At 42.6% G+C, this 25,486-nt stretch overlaps 1 pseudogene across 1 annotated transcript; it reads left to right on the forward strand.

The window, feature by feature from the left end:
- Positions 1 to 24,607: 24,607 nt before the first annotated feature.
- On the forward strand, positions 24,608 to 24,870 carry LOC309833796 (cytochrome c oxidase subunit 7B, mitochondrial-like; annotated as a pseudogene). Its single transcript has one exon. The product of its transcript is annotated as a cytochrome c oxidase subunit 7B, mitochondrial-like (transcript).
- The last annotated feature ends 616 nt before the right edge of the window (positions 24,871 to 25,486 follow it).

Raw genomic sequence — 25,486 nt, forward strand, 5'->3', positions numbered from 1 at the left:
AAGTTCAAATGATGGAGACATTGAGGGCTCTGCTCTAAAGTTCTCTTACAGTGTATTCTTTCTCATCTGAAAAGCTGTGGGAACTACTTAAACTAAAATAGCTTTTTCTTTGAAAGCTAATAGTCACGAGCTGCTATAAAAGGAGTTACTGTAATTAACTCCTCACTAACTTACAATTAAGATGCCTGCCCCTCCGTAACCAGCCAACAGCCTGAAATAAATGAGAACATAGCTGATGAGCCTTTCCAAACTACCAGGATTAGGTACCTTTACCTGAGACTTGTCAAAATACAATACTTCCACAACTGATTCATAGTCTTTTCCAAAAACAAGGGAGAACATCTTGTTTGTATATATATGTTTATAGCCTGGTTCCCATAGACATGGAAGCAACAGACACCTGTCAAGAATTTCCAGTGAAGCACTTCTGTTACCAAAGACTTCAGAATAATGTAAAGCTCTAGATGGCTGCAGCCCGGGCTTATCCTCAACCCCATCTAATCCATGGGGCCCACAGAGGAGTGAGCTGCCCAGGGTTAAAAAGCAACTTAGTGGTGAAATCAGGATGGGAACGTCAAATTCCACGCTCCATGTCTCATACTCCTGTGCTCCACTCTGATAACATTCAGATGAACTCTCTGAAATCAGAGCATTTTCAACTGAATATATCTTAAATCAAGAATCTGTAGTTGAACTCTCTGTCTCTCTCGAAATCCTTACTCATGTCATGATTTGCTCTGGAACCCAGGATAATCACAAGGCAGCACAAGAGGGCAGAAGTCTTAAGAGTTTGGGGGAAAAATGATGAACTTCAATTACGTTTTAAAATATGAATGAAATGCAAACGCAAGTCAGCTTCTAAGGTCACAACGTCGTTAAGCTAGAAGAGATCTCCCCAGGAGTTTACAGATACCAAAATCAACAGGAAACCTCACTGGAAAATGGAACTCAAGAAATTTCCCAATGTTGCTAGAGAAGTGAAGAGGGGAGAGGAAGGGCAGAGCATCAGCGCCAGAGCGACCCCAGCATGGCTGAAATAGAGCCATCCACAGCTTGAGAGAGTCCACTTGACCAATCATAAAGACCAGAACAGGGATCGCAACGCTGCTTTGTATTAGTTTAGTTCTTTGAACCTTTCTATACACTTACTTATCTCTTTACATCATGTGACTTGTCAGCCCTCAGAGTTAGACAAGGATTCTATGACTACCCCTGCTGTAAAAGTAAGATTTGAGAAGGCACAGGCTGTGTTGGAAAGAAGTCCGCTGACAGCCTCCGCTACAGACATGATTGCCAAATCATGGGGTTGCATCTGCAGCTCGGGCAAACACTTAACTTCATACCCTTATCTGCAAGGTCCCCACCCCAAGCCTCTGAGTACCTCGTCATGACAGGATTTGGGAGGAAGCAATAGCCACCTTCCAGATAAAGTGAATATGCTTGTAGCTCAAACCTTGAAATGCAAGCATTTCCTAAGACATTGAATAATAAGTTTAAAAAGAACAAATCTGTCTGATACGGAGTGGAGTGTGGCAGGAAGGCTGAATCTGGAGTTATGTGACGCTAGTTTCCATTCCACTCGAGAAAGTTCCCGGATGTTTCTGAACCTCAGTTCTCCCACCTGTATTACCTGCACTTTATCACAAGGACGGTTTGAGATTCCGACTGAACATGTTTTGTAAAATATTAGTGCATCATAGAAACATAGGGATTATTTCTGATTTCTTGCTGTTCAATTTTTTTTTCACCTTATAAGTAACATCTGCAGAAATGGTAGGCATCACAGGAAACATCTGTTCCTGTCATCAACCTCCAAAATCTCTACTTTCTAGAGATCCTGGGAACATTTAGTGTAGGCTAAACGAGTTAATTCCCCCTTAGGTCCAGTTAATTTTGCCAGCTCCAGCTACTATAGCCTGCATTTTACTGTATTGATAACACATTGCTTTATATTATGTAAATGTGCATGCTCTTTGCAAATGGGCAGACATTACAAGGCTAAAAAAAAAAAAAAAAAAAAATCACTGCAGCGGTCCTGCCTCCTGGGAGCACATCATCTCAGGAGTTCAGTGACTGACCTTTTCATCTGTCTAAACAAATAAAAAGAAAATTATTGACTTTGTTTTTTAAATATTTACTTGCCTCCCTTTCAAGATAAATTACATAAATAAAAATATCAGGTGCTTGTTTTTACAGTGTGGTTTGGAATTTCACCCTCCTCAAGGCTATTTTCCTCCCTGGACTCCAGCTGTTTAAGTTTTTCTGCCATCAGAGAATGAAATTTGTATTTAAGATGCTCTCTTCCATAGGCTCAACGCTGAAGAGTGAATCTACTTAAAATTACTATTGAAAGTAATTTCCCCCCCTCTCATGAATTTCCCACAGTTCTCCTGCTGAGAACGAGCTGGTTTTATTTACCTTCATTTTAAATGCTCTAATAATTTTTAAATAAACTTTCCTTCATATACACTATAGTACCCAGATGGACCTTATCAATAAGCTAGAAATACAGGTAACAAGGGTTATTAGTCAACTGAGTCTGTTGTGATCGGATAATTAATAAAGGAAAGGTACTTGACAAGAGATAGATTTTTTAATTTTTAATGCCTTATGAATTAGTGAGTGGAATTTTAATGGGTGATTCAGCTTCCCACTGTTGAATTTGGCACAGAAGAGGGCAAGCAGCTATCCCATGCTTTTTCTTTTTTTTAATTTTTATTTTATATTAGAGTATAGTTGATTTAAAATTTTCTGTTAGTTTCAGGTATACAGCAAAGTGATTTAGTAATACATATACATATATCTACTCTGTTCCAGATTCTTTTCCCATATAGGTTCTTACAGAATATTGAGTAGAGTTCCCTGAGCTATACAGTAGGTCCTTGTTGATTATCTATTTTATATATAGTAGTGTGTATGTGTTAATCCCAATCTCCTAATTTATCCTTCCCTCCCCACCGCACCTTTCCCCTTTGGTAACCATAACTTTGAGGCCTGTGAGTCTGTTTGTTTTGTAAATAAGTTCATTTGTATCTTTCTTAGATTCCACATATAAGTGATATCATTATAATATTTGTCTTTCTCTTTCTGACTTACTTCACTTAGTATGATAATGTCTAGGTCCATCCATGTTGCTGCAAATGGCATTATTTCATTCCTTTTTATGGCTGAGTAATATTCCATTGTATATATATCCATGCTTCCTGAGGCAGTACAGGGAACGGAAAGAGACCTGGCCTGGGAATCAGGGGACCCCAGTCAAAACATGACCTAGAACAAAGCATTGAAGACCTCTGGCTGCAGCTTATCCATCTATACTTCAGGAGGCACCAGCAGTGACTAATATCCTTTAGTGTGAAATTGCTTGATATGCCAGACTAATAAAATTCCACACACACACCCCAAGAAAAGGGGGGAGGAGAAGCCAACATAGGATTGCCAATACTTATTGCCCCAAATAAGGACAAGAAAGTATCTTTTCAATTCTAAAAGCATGGAACAATCAAAATAGTAGAAAAAAAATTTTAATAGGATTTATTTTAAAGACTAGGAAATTTTTTTCATGTGTTGAGAATTAATGAAAATTTCCTCATGTGTCAGAACCAAAGCATGAAATTGTACTTGGGAACACCTAGGCTGGAATATCTCCAAACACCATCTGAATATTGTAATTCTTTGAAATGTCATAATACTAGCAGATCGGAAAGATCCCTTTTTTGCTCTAAAATTCAACGGAATTTCATATGTAAGATGCTGCAAACCCATAGTTTTTTTTATTGTAGAGCCTTTTAAAAATGTCGTTTCTTAACTGAATGTTCTGTTTACAGAAGGTTAATTACATCAGCTTTAAATGTGAAGGTCAGTTCATATTTCTACCACCTTAGTCAAACGATTAAATCCATGGCAAAGGAACCTAAAAGTCTTCAGTCCATTTGTACCGCCAAGTACTCTTCCCCAAAGTTTTATTTCTCTTTTTAAAATGTGTTTAACACAACTATAATATCTTTTGAGTTGACTTATTTTAGTTTTTATTTTTAATGTGATATTTGTGTGGAAATACATATCAAACTATGAAATTCCATGTATTTATACTAAAGTCAAACAAAGAAAATTACAAACGTTTTCCTTGTATTGAAGTTCCATACTTTCATGTTGTCCCCTGTAAAATGGGGATAAAAGGACTGCATTCTCCCTGTTGCTTGAGGAGGCCTTGAGGGTCACTTGAGATAATTATCTGAAATACTTTTGTGTTCTAAAGAGTTTTAATTATCTCCATTTTGTAAAAATGGCTTAAAAACCATACGTAATTCTGAAATCACTAGTTAAAAAGATTGCATGGTGCTATGATATAATATTTAATAAATATTAACTAAATAATTTAAAATTATCAAAGGTTTTGGGAAGGGGAAAAGTGAGGTTGAGGTCCTTTTACCCTTAACTCTGTCAAAATGACTTTGTTATAAGACAATAATGCCCTTAAAATCTAAGTTTGTAGGAGAATGTAGGATATTTCCAGAACAATTAGCTCGAATGAGGCAAAGTAAAATAGGATATAAATGAACCCCATTGTAGGCAAATGTGATAGAAAATTCATGCTACGTGGATCCCCCAAATTACGACTCTAGTAATCTGAATGCCTGCTTTAAATGAAGATATCCTAGAAAAATTATGGAATCTAATAGGAAAGACTGAAACCGTTTTCATTTTTCTTGGAAACTATAAGAAATCAGAGTGTTTTTTGTTTTACTTTTGAAGAAAATCACCTCCGATCACACAATGTAAGTACAGCAGAGCTGGGTAAGAAGCCATCTGGCAACCCCTACTTCAAAACTGGTAGAGAAATACAGTGACGCTTCCTCTGAGCTTCCCTGAAGAGAGTCATAAACGCGTTTTTCATTTCTGTGGCAGATGTTTTTTGATTTTTGTAATGTACCAGGGACTGTACCTCACACAAAGTTTACAGTGGTGAAGACGAAACAGTCCCTGACCTCAGAGAGCAGGCAGATCATTACAGTGAAGTAGGATACTTTCCACGGGAAGGGAAATACAGTGCCCTGTGAACGCACGAGTCAGGAGCCTCCAACCTGATCCAGAGCATCAGGGAAGCCTGTTGGAGGAATTAACCTAAAATTACACTTTTGAAAGTCTTAACTAGGAAAAAGATTGGCGGTGAGGAGTTCCAAGAAGCAGAGAAGAAAATACGCAAAGGCAGAGGGGATCAGGAAGTACAAATGCTAAACACCACTAGGAATGCCCGAAGTAGAGAATGAGAGCAAGGTCAGGGCCATGTAGCAAAGCGCTGCGTGTATCACAAGTAGCAGGCATTAGGACTGCTCTTTAATAAACAAGGTATCCACTACAGCTGCTCTTTATTCTAGGGGAATAAAGCAATTTGCCTCCCGAGCAATTGATTTTTTGTTTAGGAAAACACCACGATGTATCTATTGCTTAAGAAAGACGAGGAACAGGGGTTGTGGCCTGATGTGGGAAGGGAGGATGAGCAGAGAGCACTGAGGTACCTCTATCAGAGACGGCACATCCTGCCCAGGGGCAGGACTGGAGGAGGGCAATCAAAACACAGAATAAGGGCTTCCCTGGTGGCGCAGTGGTTGAGAGTCCGCCTGCCGATGCAGGGGATGCGGGTTCATGCCCCGGTCCGGGAAGATCCCACATGCCGCGCAGCGGCTGCGCCCGTGAGCCACGGCCGCTGAGCCTGTGCGTCCGGAGCCTGTGCTCCGCAACCGGAGAGGCCACAACAGTGAGAGGCCCGCGTACCGCAAAACAAAAACAAAAGATGGCGGCAGCAAAATCTGGGGGTGAGGGGTGATCACTGTAGAGGTGTTAAAAAGTGGACAGATAACAGAGAAATACGACCTTATGAGTCTGCATCCATTGAAGAATCAAGAATGACACCCAGTGTGGAGAAAAGGGAACCCTCCTACATTGTGGGTAGGAATGTAAGTTGGTATAGCCACTATGGAAAACAGTACAGAGGTTCCTCATAAAACTAAAAATAGAGTTGCCATACGATCCAGCAATCCCACTCCTGGGCATAAATGCAGACAAAACTACAATTCAAAAAGATACACGTACCCCCATGTTCATAGGAACACTATTCACAATAGCCAAGAAACAGCCATGGAAACAACCTAAATGTCCATACACAGATGAATGGATAAACAAGATGTGGTACATATATGCAATGGAATACTACTCAGCCATAAAAACATGAAATAATGCCATTTGCAGCAACAGGGATGGACCCAGAGATTATCATACTAAGCGAAGTAAGTCAGAGAGATAAAGACAAATATCATATGATATCACTTATGTGTGGAATCTAAAATATGACACAAATGAATCTATGAAACAGAAACAGACTCACAGACATAGAGAATGGACTTGTGGTTGCCAAGGGGGTGGTTGGGGAGGGGTGGATTTGGAGTGTGGAATGAGCAGATGCAAACTCCTATCTATAGGATGAATAAACAACAAGGTCCTACTGTAGAGCACAGGGAACTATATTCCATATCCTGTGATAAACCATAATGGAAAAGAATATGAACAAGAATGTATATATATGTATAACTGAATCACTTTGCTGTACAGCAGAAATTAACACAACATTGTAAATCAACTATACTTCACTTAAAAAAAAAGTGACGCCCAGAACTAAATTTAGAGCAGCTGAGTGGGTATCCGTGCCATTCACTGAAACAGGAAACTGGAGACAGAGCAGGTTTGAAAGTTACTAAGAAAATTACACTTTAGACATGTTGGGTTATGATGCCTGTTAGACATCAGTAAGACATCTAACAAGTGTCTGGCTGGATATATAAATCAGGAGCTCAGAAGATAGGATGGTATTGAAAATAAAGATCACCAGATATGCTTTGTGACCGCCTGGAGGAGTGCAATAGGGAGGGTGGGAGGGAGGGAGACGCAAGAGGGAAGAGATATGGGAACATATGTATATATATAACTGATTCATTTTGTTGTAAAGCAGAAACTAACACACCATTGTAAAGCAATTATACTCCAATAAAAAAATTAAAAATAAAATTAAAAAAAAGATCACCAGCTAGAAGCCACACACACACAAAACCTAAACTAAAACCAAAAATAAGCCAAAGATATTTATGAGATTACTCCTAAGAGTATGTAGAATATGAAGGGAAAAGGTCCAGAAGATGTAACTTCAGAATTAAAAAAAACAAAAATACTGAGAAGGGAGTCAAAGGAAAGAAGGAAATAGGAGTATCAATTCAGGACAAGGGAACTGAGAGTTTCAAAAGGAGTGAGTGGTATTCTCTACCAAATGCTACTAGACGATCTAATAATAAAAGGTGCCAGAAATACGCATGTCAATTTTACGCTAGAAAGATGACTGATGACTTCAGCAAGAATAATTTCTTTTAGCCTGAGGCTGCAATGCAGGCACGGGTGAGCAAGTGAGTTGAGTGACCCTAGAAAACTCCATCAAGACATTTGGCTTGACGGAGAAGACATTCAAGAACCTTCCCGACCTGTGTGCTATATAGAAGGTATGCTGTATATGGTTTTAATAATGCTTCATGCTGAATCTTTCCCCATCATTTTACTTTCGACTCACCTACCTTGTTTTGTTTTAATGAGTTTCTTGCAGAGGCATATAGTTGGGTCCTGTCTTTCACCCACTCTACGAATCTTTTAATTGGTGTATTTAGACCACTCATATTTAAATTAATTATTGATATGTTGGGGGCATAAGACTGCCCTTATTATTTGTTTTCCGTTTGGTTGTTCTGGTTTTCATTCTTCTGTCCCCCTTTGCTTGCCTTCTTATGGGTTATTTAAATGTTTTTAAAATTGCATCTTGATTTATCTACCAAGTTTTTCAATGTATCACTTTAAATAGTATTTTAGTGGTTACTCTATGTATTGCAATATACACTCATAACATAGACTCTCCGATATTGACATTTTACCAAGTAAAATGTAGAAATCTTAGTTCAGTACAGGTCCCTTTACTCAGTTCACTTTTAATATATGAGTTCATCGTTTCCTCTATATACATTGAGCACCATATCAGATAATATAATTTTTGCTTCAACCAAACATAATTTTTAAAAACTCATTCTCAAAAGGAAGACTACTATATTCATCTCTAGTTTTACATGCTTCATTGTTCTTCCTTTCTTCTCTCTAAGCCAGTCTCCTTCTTTTATTATTTCTTTCCTGTTTAAAAAAGTTCTTTTAGCCATGCTTTGAGGGGTGTTCTGCTAGCAACAAATTCTCTTAGTTTTCCTTCATCATATGTTTTTCCCTTCATTCCTGAAGGATATTTTTGCCACCTATAAAATCCAGAGTTGATAGTTCTTTTCTTTCAGCCTTGGAAATATTTTGTGCTGCTTCTTTCTGGTTTCCATGGTTTCAGATGAGGAAGCCACTGTTGTTTAAATTATTCCTCTATAGGTCATGCATTGTTTCCCTCTAACCTCCTAACAATGAATTACATCTGCAGTGATCCTATTTCCAAATAAAGTCACAGTCTGAGGTTTGGGTGTTAGGACTTCAACATATGAATTTGGGGAGGAGGTATAATTAAACCCATAACAACTGCAATGTCAGCTCTTTAAAGATTTCAAGACATTTAAAGGTTTTCTTAGTGTCTTATCCAAGTTTTATCATTATTTCCAGTGGTACCATTTTATTGAGTACCATTTTATTGAAAAGAAACTTTGATTAGTGTTGGTTAACTCATTCATTTAATCATTTATTGAGTTAGCAAACTTGAGCTCCTACACTGTGCTAGGCAGTGGTGATAAGAAGAAAAATTATATATAGATACCAACATTCAAAAGTTTATAGCAACTATGGGGAGGGGAGAATGGCATATACACATACAGCCATAATGCAAGTTCAAGCAAGATCAGATCCGTAAGAGTGGTGGAATATGCTTTGGTGATTTGTAGGAGGGAGATTATTTCCCTATCAAAGTGAATCAAGAGAAGCTTTATGGAGAGAGTAGCATCAGATCACCATCTAGAATAGGTAGGATTTGAACGCATGCAAATAAGAAGAAATGGGGACTCCCCATAGAAGGAAGAGATTGAACAAAGGCAAAGAGACGGGGATGCGTTTGAAGTACACAAGGAACAGAGGATTTGGTTTACTGCTTTTTTCTGTGAATGCTGATTGTGTCACCCACCAAGTTTGAAATTTTTTGCAGAGCAGAGATAAAGTGTTGGTTGATCAGCAAGAATGAGCCAGACTTTAGAATTAACCAGACCTCGGTCTGAATCCTGGCCCTCACACTTGATAGGTCTATGCTCTTTCCCTGCCTGAGTCAGCTTCCTCATGACATACCTAACAGGTGACTGTAGAACTATGAGAACTGAACGCAAAATATTCAGCACTCTTCCTGTTATTCCCTCTAGAGTGACAGGCACAAGCATTCATGACCGTGTGTGATTGCGCCATTCCTGCGTTTCCCAGTTCCCTGGTCTATTGGCAAGTGGGGGCTGCTGTCCACCCTTCTTCTCACCTGCCAAGCTTGTGTGCGGGCTAGGGCTGCATCCACCGGAGGAAGGGCTGCCTGCCTCTCCTCAGCAAGGCACCTTCCCTTTGTCGAGCAACGTACCAATCTAGAGGCGGAGCATTTTTCTGATTCACGTAACAGGGGAGTAAAAATGCCCATGGCTCTGGGCATAGGATGGGTACCTTGTAAGGCCAAAGAGATCACTGTTTCTAATTGACTTCATAATAAAACTTGTCATGATAAAGGCCAGGGTACCTGAAGACTTTTTCTAAATACCTGTACATTTTGTCACAGTCTTTGGTTTTTTTTTCCTGATTAAGAATATCATGAAATCTTATACAATTTCTTTTTGGTGCAATCATAGAATCTGAGACAAAATACAAGAAGGCAAAGACAACTTTGAAGTCAAACCTCAGCATTCTGTAACTGTGACAGGAAAAATGAAGACAACCAGAATAAAACGTGCACAAATTTAAATGGTGATAAGACACACGATGTAAAGGGAAGTGCAGTCATGACAACCGTCTGATTAGATAACTAATTATCATTTGTAATGGTTATATGGTATAGCTAATCGCAATATAATTAAGAAAGTAGCTGGTCAAAACTGTCCAGTTATACCTGAAATGCTCAAGTGATACAAGTGGGATTGAAATGTTAGTAGCAAGTTTTATTTAAGTGTAGAGCAATTGCCTCCCTGAAGCCTTCCTGTCCATAGCTCCAGTCTGCCTCAATCTCTCCCACTTCTGAATCCTCACAACACGGCCACAAAGTGGAGAAGAGTTAAAATGACCAACCTTGACTGGAAACCTACAAGCAGTACAACCACGTGCAAGTTTTTTTTTAACCTCTCTCAACATCAATTACGTCTTAGATTGGGCTGCCGTAAAGATTAAGTGAGATAACGTATTCAAGCTACTATACAGGAGTACCTGCCATATGATGATCTCACAATAAATAGCATCTAGTAATATCACCTGATACTCTTTATTAATTTCCCCCACTGCATTACACATCTGAGGCAATCTGAACCGCCTCTAACCCTAAAACCAACAGCTATGCTGAATTCATGGTCAGAATCATGATGACTGGACCCAGTTAATAATAAAACAGGCAAATATTTCAAAGTTATAAGAAAAATGTGAGTCAGGGGTTATAGAGATGATCAAAGACCTGGATTGGAGAAAAGCTGCAAAATCTCATACACAGATATGTCAGCCTCTAGTAATTCACTTGCCGCAATGTATGTAAATTAATGTTTTGAATATAAGCTTCCTTAAGTTACAATGTGCATTTTCCAACAAATATAAAGTCAAAAATAATTAAAATCTATGGGCAACAATTTTAACTTACGCAATACGGTCTACTGTGTATTCATGATTGCCCACAAAGAACTGAAGACAATTGCGAATAATGGTTGTCTTGTATCATTTTCAACAGTAGCAGAGGCATACATGATAAGTTAGAAAAGTGATGAAACATACATCACTGTCTGCCCTGAAGTTTACACTTGTCATTTACCACCTCCCAACAGGACTTAAAGGGCAAGTATATCTTTCCATCTGATTTGAAAGCTAATTTATTTTGAATTTATCTGATAATAAAACAAAAGAAATTTCAATTTTCACTGTGAACTAGTAGCTTGGACCTGCAATCTAAGACGACAACTCTTAAGAGAAGCCAGTGTGGATCATGGTGAAGGTATAGGAGTCAGACAGACCTGTGTTACCATCCTGGATCTACTGTGTATTAATGACATAGAGTGGAAATTACAATGCCAGCCTGAGACAAGAGAGGTTACAAGGATTACATGAGATAATGCGTGACTTGCTTAGCTTGGTGTCTAGCATGTGGTAAGCATCCAGTAAGTAGTGAGGACTGTCCTGCTATGAAAATTATCAATCACAGTGACCGCATTCAGATAAGGGGTGCTAAAGACAGGCTTTAACAGCGATATTAACAAACAAAATCCTAAGACAATTGTAAAACTGTGTGTGCCAGGAGGAAGGGCTCTTTTATTCACTGCTTTATCTCCTGAACTAGAACAGTCCCTGACACAGAGCAAGTGTTTAATAAATATCTGTTGGATTCATGAACAAGCTCTAGGAAATTACATTCCAGAGGACCCTCCAGAACGGGCAAGACATCATGGTGTCTGTTTTTCTCCTCTGTCCTCCCAGCATGCCCTCTGCTGAGGAACTGACCAGTTTGGTCAAGGTTGTGAAGCACCAACACTGCAGCATAAAGCTTTTCAAACATGAGAGAGAACTTTCTGTACAGCAAAAGCTCTCCAGTCAAGGGTCTCTTATGTTTCTTAACTCACCTAAACAGAAACGATTTTAGTTCTGTTGGATGGAAAGTGATGTGAGTGCCAAGAGCAATGGACCTGGATATGGGATGCTTGGCCCTTGTCTCAGGCCTGCCATTCACTAGCTGTGTGGCCTTGAGGTCACTGCAATAACCACCCACTGGTGAAAGTCAAGGGCTTATGCGTGTTATAAAAAGTCAGAGATATTCCATAAGAAAGGGAAATAAGGTTATGAAACATTCTGTGAATTGGTTTCCTCCATATGCAATAGAAAAACACCCTGATTCGTCTATACCACAAGGTTCCTGAAGAGATCAAACAAAAGCCCTTGAAAATAATCACTAGATAAAAACACAGTATTTTTATTTGTCCAGGAAAATACTACTTTTTCCCAGTAATAGCTGCAGCTTATTGTAAAGAATTTTTAAAAGGAAGAGACTGAGCAACTAGTAAAGAAGTAAAAAACTGGAAAAAAACAAAACTGGCTATTAGATGACAAAAAGTTTTAAAAACGTATTTCATTTTAGAATACTTTCTTAGGAATATCATTTTAAAATTGAGTTGTTGTAGCAGCTAATTTTTTTTGTATTTGGGCCCAAAAATAATATGTAAAAAATAATCTTTCTGTTCATTTTCTAATATATAGCGAAGGAGAAAAATGATGATGGGGAGAGAAGGTCAGTGTATTCTGATTCTGAGCTCTGTCTAGAAAAGGGGGTAAAAGGATAGGCTATTTCTATTAATCTTTTTGTCTCTAAAAACAAAAATAAATGATATATAGAGAGTTCAAAATGTCTTGTGTTATCAGAGGAAACACTAGTTGAAAAATATGCTGCATTCAGAAAGTAACATAAATTCTCAGCACACCAGCCGAGGTGAGCCTCCCTCCTCGATATCTGCCTGCGGAGCACAGAAGGGCTCCTCCCTTCAAGGTTCGGGGGCCGGGGATGCAACCAAAGTGTAACAAATATTCCAGAACACTGAGATTTGCTTTTTCACAGGAGAAGCTGAACACAAATTCTTGGCTGGTGCAGGGAGAATGTACCAGGGAAAGACACCAATGCAGGAAAGTCCTGGGAGTTATTCCGAGAGGCCCAGAACGTCTACACAGAAGTGCAAGGACATGCCCCGAGTGGAAGGGCTGGACTGTATATAATAAAAGCACACTCACCACAATCCTAAATAGCAATTTTTCCTGGGTAGAAATGGGATACATTTGTGTGTGTGTGTTTGCTTTTCTATGTTTTCCAATCTATAAGAAACAAAACATTTTGGTAATAGAAAAAAAAGCAAATAAAAATGTTATAGTTCAAAAACTTATCCCAATGGGGCTTCCCTGGTGGTGCAGTGGTTAAGAATCCGCCTGCCAACGCAGGCGACACGTGTTCAAGCCCTGGTCCAGGAAGATCCCACATGCTGTGGAGCAACTAAGCCTGTGTGCCACAACTACTGAGCCTGTGCTCTAGAGCCCATGAGCTACAACTACTGAGCCCACGTGCCTAGAGCCCGTGCTCCGCAACAAGAGAAGTCACCGCAATGAGAAGCCTGCGCACCGCAACAAAGAGTAGCCCTCACTCACCGCAACTAGAGAAAGTCCTCACGCAGCAACAAAGACCCATCACAGCCCAAAATAAATAAATTAATATTAAAAAATTATCCCAATGAAACTGATGAGACTTTAGTATCTTTTAGGGGTTTTTTTGTTTGTTTTTTAGTGTCAATACAGCTTCATACTCCTAGACCATATTCCTAGACTCCAGCTCCCACTGTAGCTCCTTAAAGAATTGATTAGGCTGCCTGGCTGTTTTTCCGGGAAGTAGGCAACACTTCGCTACCATCTGCTTCTAATGAAGACGATAATGATGGAGCTCCCAGCCTTGTGGGTTAAGCCTCCATCAAAATGCATGTGTGTTTACAGAGCTGTAGCTATTAATTTAGGTCACAGCTTTGGTAAAAAGAGAGCAGTGTTTTAACATCTTTTTGCTTCTGCTTTCAAGGATCTCTATTTCCCACCTAGATGTGCTGTAGGTTCGGAGGTTTGAGGACTCCCCTACCATCCCACTGGGTTTAACCTTTGAATGTAATTTCAAAGAACTGACAGTGGGTGGGGATCAGTGTAACAGCTTTATTTATCTTAGAAATTGTGTAAGAACCACCAGCGTAGGATATCTGAACAGAGTTGGTTTGGAGAATACTACTTGGGTCTGAGGACAAATGGGACTCCCTTGCCCCCTCCCCCTTCATGCTAACAGGACCTGCAGGCAGCCATTATCAGATTCTCCCATTCGGTCACATGCTAAGAAGCTGCACTGGGACAGAGGGTGGATATAGTTTTATTACACCAAGACAGGAAACAGAAAGGAATCATGGATCCACAAGGTGAGCAAAGAGAGAGAGAAGCATGACTCCCAGTAACCAATTTCGTAGAAACCCAAGAAAACTGCTAGAGAGAAAATCTGAAATTGCTCACCGCAACATCCCCACTCATGGGGAAGAGAGCAGTCTCTCCTGACATTGGAAGAAAAGGCTGACTGTTCCTCCCCCTTCCCTAACTTTTGTTCTCTCTTAACCCATTGGGTCCAGGGGCCAAGACTCTGGCAGCCAGGTGGGTTGTGTTAGATCATTAGCGCATTGAGGCTTCTGCCGGTGAGCCCAGAACTACAGGTTCCCTCAAGAAGAGTCAGGATAGGACATTAGTTAAATTAGCATCACAGGCGTGCTGCATCTAGGCCATCACTTCTTCACCTATTTCTCATTCCACAGTATATCATCCAAATATTGCATAACAGGATAAACGATAATAACATAAAAATGCCTCAAATTTGAATGTGGATTTCCCCCATTATTACATTCCGACAGAGGAAATAAAATAAAAATCACCTCTGCCTCATAAATTACAGTTTAGAGAACTAAACCCAAAGTTCCTTGCTCCCGTTAGGTAGAATAACACACCCCCAACACCAGTAAGATGTCCACGTCCTAATTCCTGGACCTGTGCATATATGTTACCTTACGTGGCAAAGGTTGCAGATAGAATTAAGGTTGCTAATTAGCTTTAAAACAGGGAGACAGTCCCTGGATAATATGAGTGGATCCAATGTAATCATAAGGGACCATAAATGGGGGAGAGAAAGGTAGTAAGAGGTCAGACCCAGAGAGAAGGCAGCAGGAGAAGGATTCTGCCTAACGTTCCTGGCTTTGAAGATGGAGGAAAGGGGCCTTGAGCCTAGGAATGTGGGCAGCCTCCTGAAGCAGCAAAAGTCAAGGCAACAGACTCTTCTAGAACCTCAAGTAGGCCACACAGGCCTGACAAGAGCTTTGCTTTAGCCCAGTGAAGTTCATTTATTTAGCTAATGTTTATTTTGAATTTTCAGAACCATAAGATAATACATTTGTGTCATTTCTCATGATAATCTAGACTCCTACTTCCTTATCCTTTTCTCCCTCAGCCAGATGTAACTCACCTGGAGGGAGTTTGGGTTCTCTGGCAGAAGTTGCATCCCAGGCCGCCACCTGCTCGAACGGGTGCTGCTTTTAGCACCTCCACAGGTGAATTAGTGCAGCTCCAAGCTTCTCATGACTGTCATGTTTCCAGAGTCAGTTAGGACACATAAGAATATCACAGCACCAAATTCGTGCCAACAGAATTTAGATAGCACAACTAACCCTCGCCCAGGTTCCAGAGCAGCTCCCACACAAAGTACTGTGTTTCCAGATCCTAGGACACAATTTAGAGAGGGAGCCAGGCTCACAGTTTTGTCTCCACCTATGAATGTAACAGAGCCCTAGTGCGCTGAGCAAAGGGGGGAAATATTGGGGGCTTCAGTTCTGCTGGAATGCTGCTCTCTTTCTCCCATGGGTCTCAATCTAAAATCAGGATGAAGAGATCTTCTATGGAGAGGCTAATTGTGACCTTCTGATTTATTGGGAGTAGCGGGTGTGGGGAAATCCATCTATCATACAGCCTCTCCTAGGATTTAAACAGTTACACACAGATGCTCCCTCTTAGGATCTGGCCCTCTGAAATGCCATTTCTGTTCTGAACTGTAGATTCCAGAACCCAACACTGAACTACAGCGTTCAGTGTACAGTCTCTGTACACTAGTGGCATTAGCTCTTAGGAGGTTTCCTCACACTCACAACGTTTAGAACAGGGAGCTCACAGAACCAACCTCACTGCCTTGCTTTCCCTGTGATGTTATCCACCACCAGCAAGATGCCCAGGCATATATATATATATATATATATATATATACACACATATATATATATATGTATATTTTTTTTTTTTTTTCGGTACGCGGGCCTCTCACTGCTGTGGCCTCTCCCGTTGCGGAGCACAGGCTCCGGACGCGCAGGCTCCGGACGCGCAGGCTCAGCGGCCATGGCTCACGGGCCCAGCCGCTCCGCGGCATGTGGGATCCTCCCGGACCGGGGCACGGACCCGTGTCGCCTGTATCGGCAGGCGGACTCTCAACCACTGCGCCACCAGGGAAGCCCCAGGCATATTTCAGTGCTGTGTATTTTATTGCTGTGTATGAGTGGCTATTGCTTCCATCTCTTGCACTTGATTTACACAGGCTTAGGAAGCTTCTCTCGAGGGTAGTCCTCCAGTTTTCTACATGTGTCTCAGTTTAAAACTACCTCCAGCAAATTCATGAACTTCCAAAAGCATGTGTGCCTCTGGGGGCCAGTAAGAAGACCCTAGACCATGAGCTTCCCCGGCAAATCTTCCCATCTCTCAACTTTTGAATTTTCCAAGCCTTGACTAACCTGTTCTATTTTCCCAGCACTGAAATTTCTTTCTTTCCTCATTGTTCTGTCACAGAGGGGTAAGTCTCTGGGTACTCCAGTTCCTCTGTTTTTCCTCCCCCTCCTTCTCAGCAGGCCAAGCGAAGTTTAAAACTTTTTAACCTACTTTCTAAGTTGCTTCTCTTTCTTCTCAATCATATGTGGGGCTAACCCTGCGCGCGGGATCACCGTGCTTTCCTTCCTTTCCCTTTGCTCTTGGGCTAAGCACACACACCTTCAGATTCTCTTTCGTTTTGTCCCCAGCCCGAGATAAAAATTCACTCAGTGCCAGGTCGGCCAAAAATAAATGCAACCCACCACCCAGGGGATCTAATTTCAATCATGTTGACCTTTACATCTGAAATTTAGGATGTTATCTGTCCTAAATCTCTCTACTCCGTAAACGTCCTAGTTGTGTTCCCCTCATAGTAAGTAGTAAATAGCTGTTCTCATGAGCGGCTGTGTTATTTTTAAAACTCAGTAAATATATTATGCTGATATTCCCTTAATAACCTGCACAAATCTCATGCACCGTCTTCATGCATCTGTCCCGGGTCTTGGCGGGTTCCCATTTGCGCTTACGATTCACTGGCCACGCCTCCCTAACCCCTCACCCCTGCCTGCTGCTAGGAGGAGGTCTCCCAGTAATGCCCCAGTCTTTCTCCGGGGAACATCCTGGCTCGCTCTAAGAATGTACTGCTTGGGCTTCCCTGGTGGCGCAGTGGTTGAGCGTCTGCCTGCCAATGTAGGGGACACGGGTTCGAGCCCTGGTGTGGGAAGATCCCACATGCCGCAGAGCGACTAGGCCCGTGAGCCACAACTACTGAGCCTGCGCGTCTGGAGCTCGTGCTCCGCAACAATAGAGGCCGCGACAGTGAGAGGCCCGCGCACCACGATAAAGAGTGGCCCCCGCTCACCGCAACTAGAGAAAGCCCACGCACAGAAAAGACCCAGCACAACCAAAAATAAATAAATAAATGAAATTTTTTTTTAAAAAAGAATGTACTGCTTAATGTGGCTAAATGTGGGGGAGAAATCCAGTCTCCTATTTAGTAACCACTAAATCATCCCCTTCGTTTTCAGCTCTCCCTTTCAAAGCAATTAAACATGGCACACCTCCTTCTCCCATTCATATCCGTGTTCTCTCAGATGTTGAGTTCTCAGTCTTTTGGTTAAGAAAAGTCCTCACTTGGTCCGTTTCAGTGGGCACATCCTCTTTCAGTTTTTCTTTCCCTTTTCTACTGCTCTTCTCTGACTTGACAATAAAAACATGCTTTTTAAAAGACTAATTCTGCTCCAACATAACTGACCAAACTCCATGCCTGAAAACAGTCTGTTTTCACGCTTTTTCCATTTAATAGGCTTTTCTGTCTCAATCCACCAAGATGACATGTTGCCGAAAAAGGAGGAAATCTTCCTTTTTATTTGTTCATTGATTGAAAAATACAACATTTCCCTGCCACTGATCTCAGTATGGGTCTCCGAAACCCATGTTCAGGGCTTATGGAGGAAATATTCTAGAACCAGCTTGAGGCCCTGTGGATAGGACTCCACAGACTCTGGAAGCTGAATGAATCCAAGTGTCCACAGCTCCCTTTTCTCCTGGATGAAATTCAAAACAAAACCAAAACAGAATTTGGGAAAGCTGCTCTAGTACTTTCTGTCAAAGCCCTGCTATTAACAATCTAAGGGTCAAAACATCACGCATGAATGTTCTGGATGTACAATTTGGTTGCTTTGGGTAAAGTCCCAGTAATATAATGCCAGCCCGTCGCTGCAATGATGTACACATCCTGCTGCAACTTTCTAGGCCAACACTTGGCATATCAGCTCCCATGAGCAAGGACTCAGATTCTCCAGAAAGTTGCTTTCTTTCTAAATGGCACAGAGTATGAGGAAATGTTTGATGCTCAAATCCTACTACTTGTTCCTCCTGCTGTCTTCCTGTCTGAAATCTGGTGAATAGGAGTATCAAATGGTAAAGACTGCAGATTGCTACTTGGGCCTGGGCCCCAACACAGCATCCTGGTCTATCCGTACCTAAGTAAAGCAGCTGGACCCACTGACCGGCCACGCTGATGTACACAAGGGGTTTTAGACTGAAAAGCTGGAGCAGGGGCCTAGTCCCAAAATGGGATTAAGACCAGCACAGATGAGTTTAATTCACTGAAAAACAGTGGAGCACCCATTGGAGTCTGCCACCTGGAAGACGCTGGCACAGCAACTGAAAGCAGAGCTCAGGGGCCATGGTTGGGGCCAACAGAATGGTCTGAACCCCCCTCCCCTTGTCCCAGCCCAAGCCCTGGAAGAGCCAGCCTTTCCCCGGACAGCCTGGGCCTCCCAGTGCATCTTTTCTTGGGCCTCAGGAGCAAAGAGCGGAACGCTTGGGGATGCAGCGCTCCCCCACCCTCAAGCACAGGCCAGAGCTTGAGGGACCCATGTTTCCAAGCCCAGGATCTGGCCTAGGAGCTGAGCCTCTAACCCCACAGCCCACAAAGCCCTCCAGCCCTAAGTGGAGCCCACGTCCCCGCCACAGAACAAAGGGGCGGCATTCTCCATCTCTGACCCTCTCCTCTCCTGTTGCATGAGGTTATTTTATTTAAAACTCAAAGGGGGAAAAAAAAAGCCAGAAACTTTACTTACTGTTTCCTGAGGCTTCCAGGGAAAGAGAGTACTGGCCTAAAGCAGTGGTTCTCCAAGCCTGAGTCTGGTGGAGCAGCATTGATATCACCTGGGAACTTGTCAGAAGCGCAAGCTTATTGGGCCCAGACCCACCAAATCAGAAATGCAGTGGGTGGGGCTTCGGTTTCACATGCCCTCCAGGTGATTCTAATGCACACCCAGCTATAGGACCACTGGACTAAACAAGGGCATAATTACACTAATCAGAGGAGCTACTTCTCCACACGTGGAAAGGGGCAGACATGCAGAGAAAGAAAAAAGCCTACTCCAAGATTTTCTCTTTGTGGAGAGAGAAAGACAAACCTATAGGGGGTGTGGAGAGGAATTGAGACATTTCTTTCCTACCAGATGATTTTTCAGTAAAATAAAAAGATGAGAAATAGTCACTAAGAACCAATTCTGGATTACCGAAATTGGTCTTCTCATTGCTGTCTATCAGGTTTATTTTTCTAGAAATCAAGTTTAGTATTCTACGTTGCTCAAAGCTAGTTCTTAGCTAACTATTCCTACTGAGTAAAGCCTCAGTTATCTAGCATGGAAAACAAAGCCAGTCACAACTTGCCTCAAACCATCTTTCGACCTAATTTAAGCTCATGTTCAGTTCTATGCATCAAACATAGACGCTTAGGTGCTTATGCTTACGAAGTAAGCAACTTTGAATACAAAAGCAGAAGAGTTTCCATCCTCCAGGGTAGTCTCCTGTATCAGAAGCCCCCAGGAAGCAAGTTAGCAATACAAAGGTTCAAATGCATCCCCAGAGAATTGGCTACAGCAGGCCTGGAAGGGGGCCTATATGTATACACTTGTCAAGGGCTTCAGATGAGTCGCCTGAGTCCACGTGAAATCACCTGTTGAGAAATTCTGTTCCACATATTTAATAAACTGTGATCCCTGGCAAGTGCCTAGACTTGAAGCAAGTGCCTATTAATTACTGAGTGGCTAATAGTCATCCTTTCCACATTCAGATATTTCCATTTTATAAAGCCCTCTAACCTACCTCATTGAACCAACCTAACATCTTACAGCGTGAAAACATTTACTTATTTTGCACACTTAAAACACACAATAAGGCCAAAAAGAATTCACATCATTTCCACTGAGGTGTCTAGTACTTAAATGCCTTCAAACTTGAAAGGCAGGGACACCAGAGGCAGCACAGCACTGCACGGAGGATTCTAGACGCATCAATAGAACTGCTCTCATTAAGGTCTTCACCTGGGCTCCTTTCCCAAGGAGGGCTTCCACATCTAACTTTAGGTGGCTGTTCAGGGTTGCTCTGCCAAAGCGCAGCCGTGATCATTTCTTCTCTTAATTTTGTCATTAACTTATGTTTTCCTTCTCTGCAAAGTCTCAGAACAAACAGATTCTGTTTGCATGAATAATGCACCACGTTCCCAGGTACAAAGAGAAGTGTAAGTCTGCACAGCTGCACAAGGAAACTTAACCAAGATCCATTTCTAAGGCTTTGCCTGCATCAAAGGTCTTAGAGACCATCTGGGAAAATCTTTCTTTTCTTTGGTTAATCCTTTGAAATTCTTTCCCTTCCACTCCCAGAATTTTAAATTCCTTCATCAAACCAAGCACGCACTTTTTAGTAATAGACTAGGAGTCAGAAGCCTGGGTTCTAGTTTTAGATCTGCTACTAGCTGCTGCAGGACTGTGGACAAAACATTTGACCCCACCGAGACTCAGTTTTCCTATCAGCAAAATGGCCCTGATGAGGAGATGAATTAGGTGGTCCCTAAAATTCTTTGGCTCTGTGTAGTGGAGAAGGGGTATATGAAATTCTCCATCCAAATCCAGACAGTGTAAAGCATCCTATTTTAATAAGGATGACCTTACTTCCAGATATTTCCCTTCTCTGGCAGTCATTTCAGGCTGAGATATTTGCACATGCAAGATTCTAAGAGTTGAGGAAGAGGAATGTGGTGGACTAGAGCTGTTTCATAGCCTGAGGAAAGGTTTTGTTTTTGTTTTTGTTTTTGTTTTTTGCGGTACGCGGGCCCCTCACTGTCGTGGCCTCTCCCGCTGCAGAGCACAGGCTCCCGACGCGCAGGCTCAGCGGCCATGGCTCACGGGCCCAGCCGCTCCGCGGCACGTGGGATCTTCCCGGACCGGGGCACGAATCCGTGTCCCCTGCATAGGCAGGCGGACTCCCAACCACAGCGCCACCAGGGAAGCCCAGGAAAGGTTTTTAAGAGCTGCCATTTCACATGTTGTGCCGGAGTGGGGTCGTCTGTGCTACTGAGTCCTTACGCTTCTCTCAATCTTATTTCAAGAGAGAATGTTCAGGCTTATCCTGAACTGGAAACTCTGTTAGCCTGAGATGCAAATACAGCCATGAATTAAAGCACCCTGGAGGCAGTGGTCGCTGACCAAGTGTGTGACTATTTGGCTCTCTCTGCTGTTAATGGCAGATTGAAAGACAATGTGTGGAAATGGCTTCATTTTACTTTACCAGGCTAAACTAATGTAGGTAATTAAGATTCACTGCCTGACTAACTTCAAATGGCTATACAGAGAGCAACATAATTCTGTTACTCTCTAAATACCAAGGTTTATCCAATAGTAAAAACGAAATTGTATATAATCGAAGGTCTGGTTATCCATTCGTGTTTGATCCTTAATGACGCACAACCCTTTAGAATACTCATGCTGTGTCCTCTGTTTATGAAGGGCGGACAAGAGGGTCCCAGAGGTTAATGACTGTGCAGGTCTCCTAGCTAGCTGGTGACCAAGACAGGACTCAAAGAAGAAGCCCTCATGGTAAATTAGTGCTCTTTCAAATTAGTCATTGCAAGGATTCATTTTTGTTCAGAGAAATTCTTTATATTTTATTGTTCGTGGTTCATTGAGCCATCTGGGATCAAGGGCATTTTGGACATTGGGCAGTGCTGGGGGTAGGGATGAAAGGAAAGAAGGGACAGTCCCTTTTCCAATGGACTCAAGTGCCATTTATCTTTCATAATCTACCAACAAGGTAAGCTAAACTCCAGCCCCGTCCCTCATGAAAAGATGACTTCAAAGGTCACACTTTAGAAATAAACTAATTCAGAAAGTGTGTTGCCCAGGGTTTATCAGGCTCTGAACCGTTTCTCGCAGAAGCACAAGAAGCTGTGCCACTTCCGGGAGGCTGAGGGAGGCCTGGCTGGTCCCCGAGTGAAGTTCAAGGCTCCAGGGATGCAGAGGAGCCGCCCAGAGGAACCAGGAAGGCCAAGGGCCAAGGTGTCAAGTACAAGCTGTGTCCTAAGCGTGCCCAGCGTCAAGCTGAAGAAATTCACTTCAGCCACCAACCGTGAGTACTGTGCTCCAGCCAATAAAAGGAAACAGTCCAGGTGCCAGAAGCCAGGCAGATCCTGGGGAATGTGAGAAATGTGAAAAAGACCGAGTTCATCACTGGGCCCAGGTCTGGAATATCCATGGTGTTTTGACAAGCTCCTGGCCCTTGGGGTTTGCCCCAAGAATGAATGAATAGATGGACAGTGGCAGATTATCTGTGGGAAGAGTGTTTCTTTTCCTTCTTTTTCAAGAGAGTATGACGAATCATGTCACAATACTGGCAGGAAGGAGTATCTCTGTGGAACCCCTGGGGTGGCCTACTCAGAAGGGCGACCAGTAGGACCATCCTCTTGAGCGAGAAGATCTGATGGGACCCTTTGTGTTTTAAAGTTCTAAAGAGAAAAGCTCATCCTCAGTAAGGGAAAGGAAGGGGTGGATCTGGGTTCCTAAAGTAACGAATGCTTGAACATGTCTTAGCTCCGACACTGGAGGAGGTAGCAATGCTTGAAAACTCACGGTTAACTGGTCGAGCTAAAACTGTCTGTATTCTGGCCTGAGAGGCCAGCATAGAAGCATTAGCAGTGGACCCAGTCTCTGACCTGGGCCAGCCTTTGGAGCCTTTCCTCCTGGTAGCTCAAGGCTTCTGCTGGAGAGACCTGCTTGCTGCCCGCCTCCTTGCGACCCAGCATTCCTGACGTCCCATGCCAATAAGTGGCAGCATCACCGCTGGCCTGCCTCAGCCCACATCTTTGCTGAGTGCCCTTTCAATCAGATGCCCTCTCCCCTAAGCACACCAGTGGGGAGTGGGCAGCCTAAACTGAAGACTCACTGCAGCAGAAAATGACGACAACGTCCTGGGTCTGCAGCCACTGTGGGAGGGGTACTTGGACCAGTTACTGTGCATGGATGCAACTCACCAAGGGCAACTCCTTCTCAGCCACCAGCGCCTCTTTTGCCAACCGGAAATGAACTGCCCGCTCCTTCCACCCTTGGCTGCAAGACCCAGCACGGGGACGAGGAAGATTCTATAGGGGAGGACTGAATACTTGTCAGGGCTTTTACTCAGTATTGATGGCTGGTGTGATGGGGACAGGGGAGAGAGTGAGCATTTGTATTCTAGAGACAGAACGGTCACAGCAAGCACACTCCATTACCACACTGGGGGCATCCCTGTTTCAGAACGAACCAATTAATTAAAGGATGAATGGATTAATTATGTTTATAGGAGATCTGTCCTGTTTTAAAGGCACCAGAAGGACACACCGGTCTTGACTTTAGCCATTCCTGTTTCTGCAAGAAGTGACTTTGCTGTACACCTGAAACTAACATAACATTGTTAATCAACTATACTGCAATATAAAATAAAAAGTTAAAAAAAAAAAGTGGCTTTGGCACTACCAGCGACTGTCAGTCTTAACAATGACCTCAGAAAATTTTGATCAGATGCAAGTTAATTTGCTCTGAGCCATTCCCTAGGGACACAGAAGGTCAGACCTAGAGCCCATCATCCCGATAAGAGGCTCCTATGAGCTCAGGACTCAATGCTGAAAGCAGAGTTTGGTGACCGTTTGGAAAGGCATCTTGAGTGGAGAGTGTGTCCTGGCTTGGCCATTGGGAGACTCAAGTTCTAAAGCACAGCTCTACTTACAACCTGTGAGAACGCAACAGGAAAGTGGGAAAGATTTGTCTTTTTGTTTTTTAATTCTCAAAGCTTAGCCCAGTGTAGGAACTCAATAAAGCAAAGAGCGGGGAAGAGAGAGCCAGGGACAGAGGGAAGAATCTGGCCTCCCTCATGAACTTTCTATGGTGACCCCACAGAGAGAAGTGGGGAAGATGCTTTGTGAACTAAACACTGCTAAGTAAGTTCAAAAGTTTTGTGGGATAAAAGTTAGCCTCTAAATGCCACAATTGGAAGTTTAGCAAAAAGTCTGACAGTCTCGTTTTCAGAACTCTTTGCAAGGGTACTTGATATGAAGGTGCAAAAAACTAGCAGCTGCAGTTGCTGCAGTTCTGTCTTCAGCTCCACGATGTTTCCCCTGGTCAAAAATGCACTGTTGCCTCTGAGTTCAAAGCATTCAGCAAACAATGGCAAGGCAGAGCCACCGGAAGCAGGCACCTGAGTTCCATGACAAATATGGTAACGCTGTGTTAGCTAATGAAGCCACCTTCTGTGCTGCCGGATGGGCATATACAGCAACACAAATTGGAATAGAATGGAACCTGTCCCCTGTTGGTAGAGCTGCCCCAAAGGGATGGAGAGATCAGTAATCATCCCCGCTGGTTTAATACTGAATTGTTTCAAAACCAACTCGTAACTGATGCCAAGTAAAAGCACTGTGTACCCATTACAATATGGCGTGATGGAAGATTTAAAAAATAAAGGTTTGACAGTCTCTTCTGGAAGGATCCACACAGGATTTTCCTGCACGGAACAAGACCCAGTTTACATAGCCCATGTGCTGGGTCATGGCCCCCCTTCTTTGGAACATGAGGGGCCAGGCTCTACTGAGAAGTAAACACCTTGGTGGTACCACATGTTCATGCGTCCCCGTTTACACTGTGTCAGGAATAAATGGAGCTGGTGGCACAGGAATGCCATCCAGGATGGGACTGTGACCACGCGGAAGGGAGGGGGGAGATACGGGCTGGCAGTGGGTTGCGATACCAGGCCAGGGGTACCCACGGCCAACTGCACTCAGGGCTTCAGTGCATCTTTAAAGAGAAACATGTTCTTAACCATTTGTTGGGTTTTGGGCAGTGCAGTTGGGTAGACAAGAGAACAGGTTCTACAACCAGACTGCCTAAGTTCCAACCGTGGCTTTGTTTCTTTCTAGCTCTAAACCTGGATGAGTCTCGTAACTTCTCGACGGACACGGGGATGATGATAGTGTCTACCTTGTCAGCTT

Source organism: Grampus griseus (genome assembly GCF_964374135.1).
Source record: "Grampus griseus genome assembly, chromosome: 15".
In the NCBI taxonomy this organism is placed as follows: domain Eukaryota; kingdom Metazoa; phylum Chordata; class Mammalia; order Artiodactyla; family Delphinidae; genus Grampus; species Grampus griseus.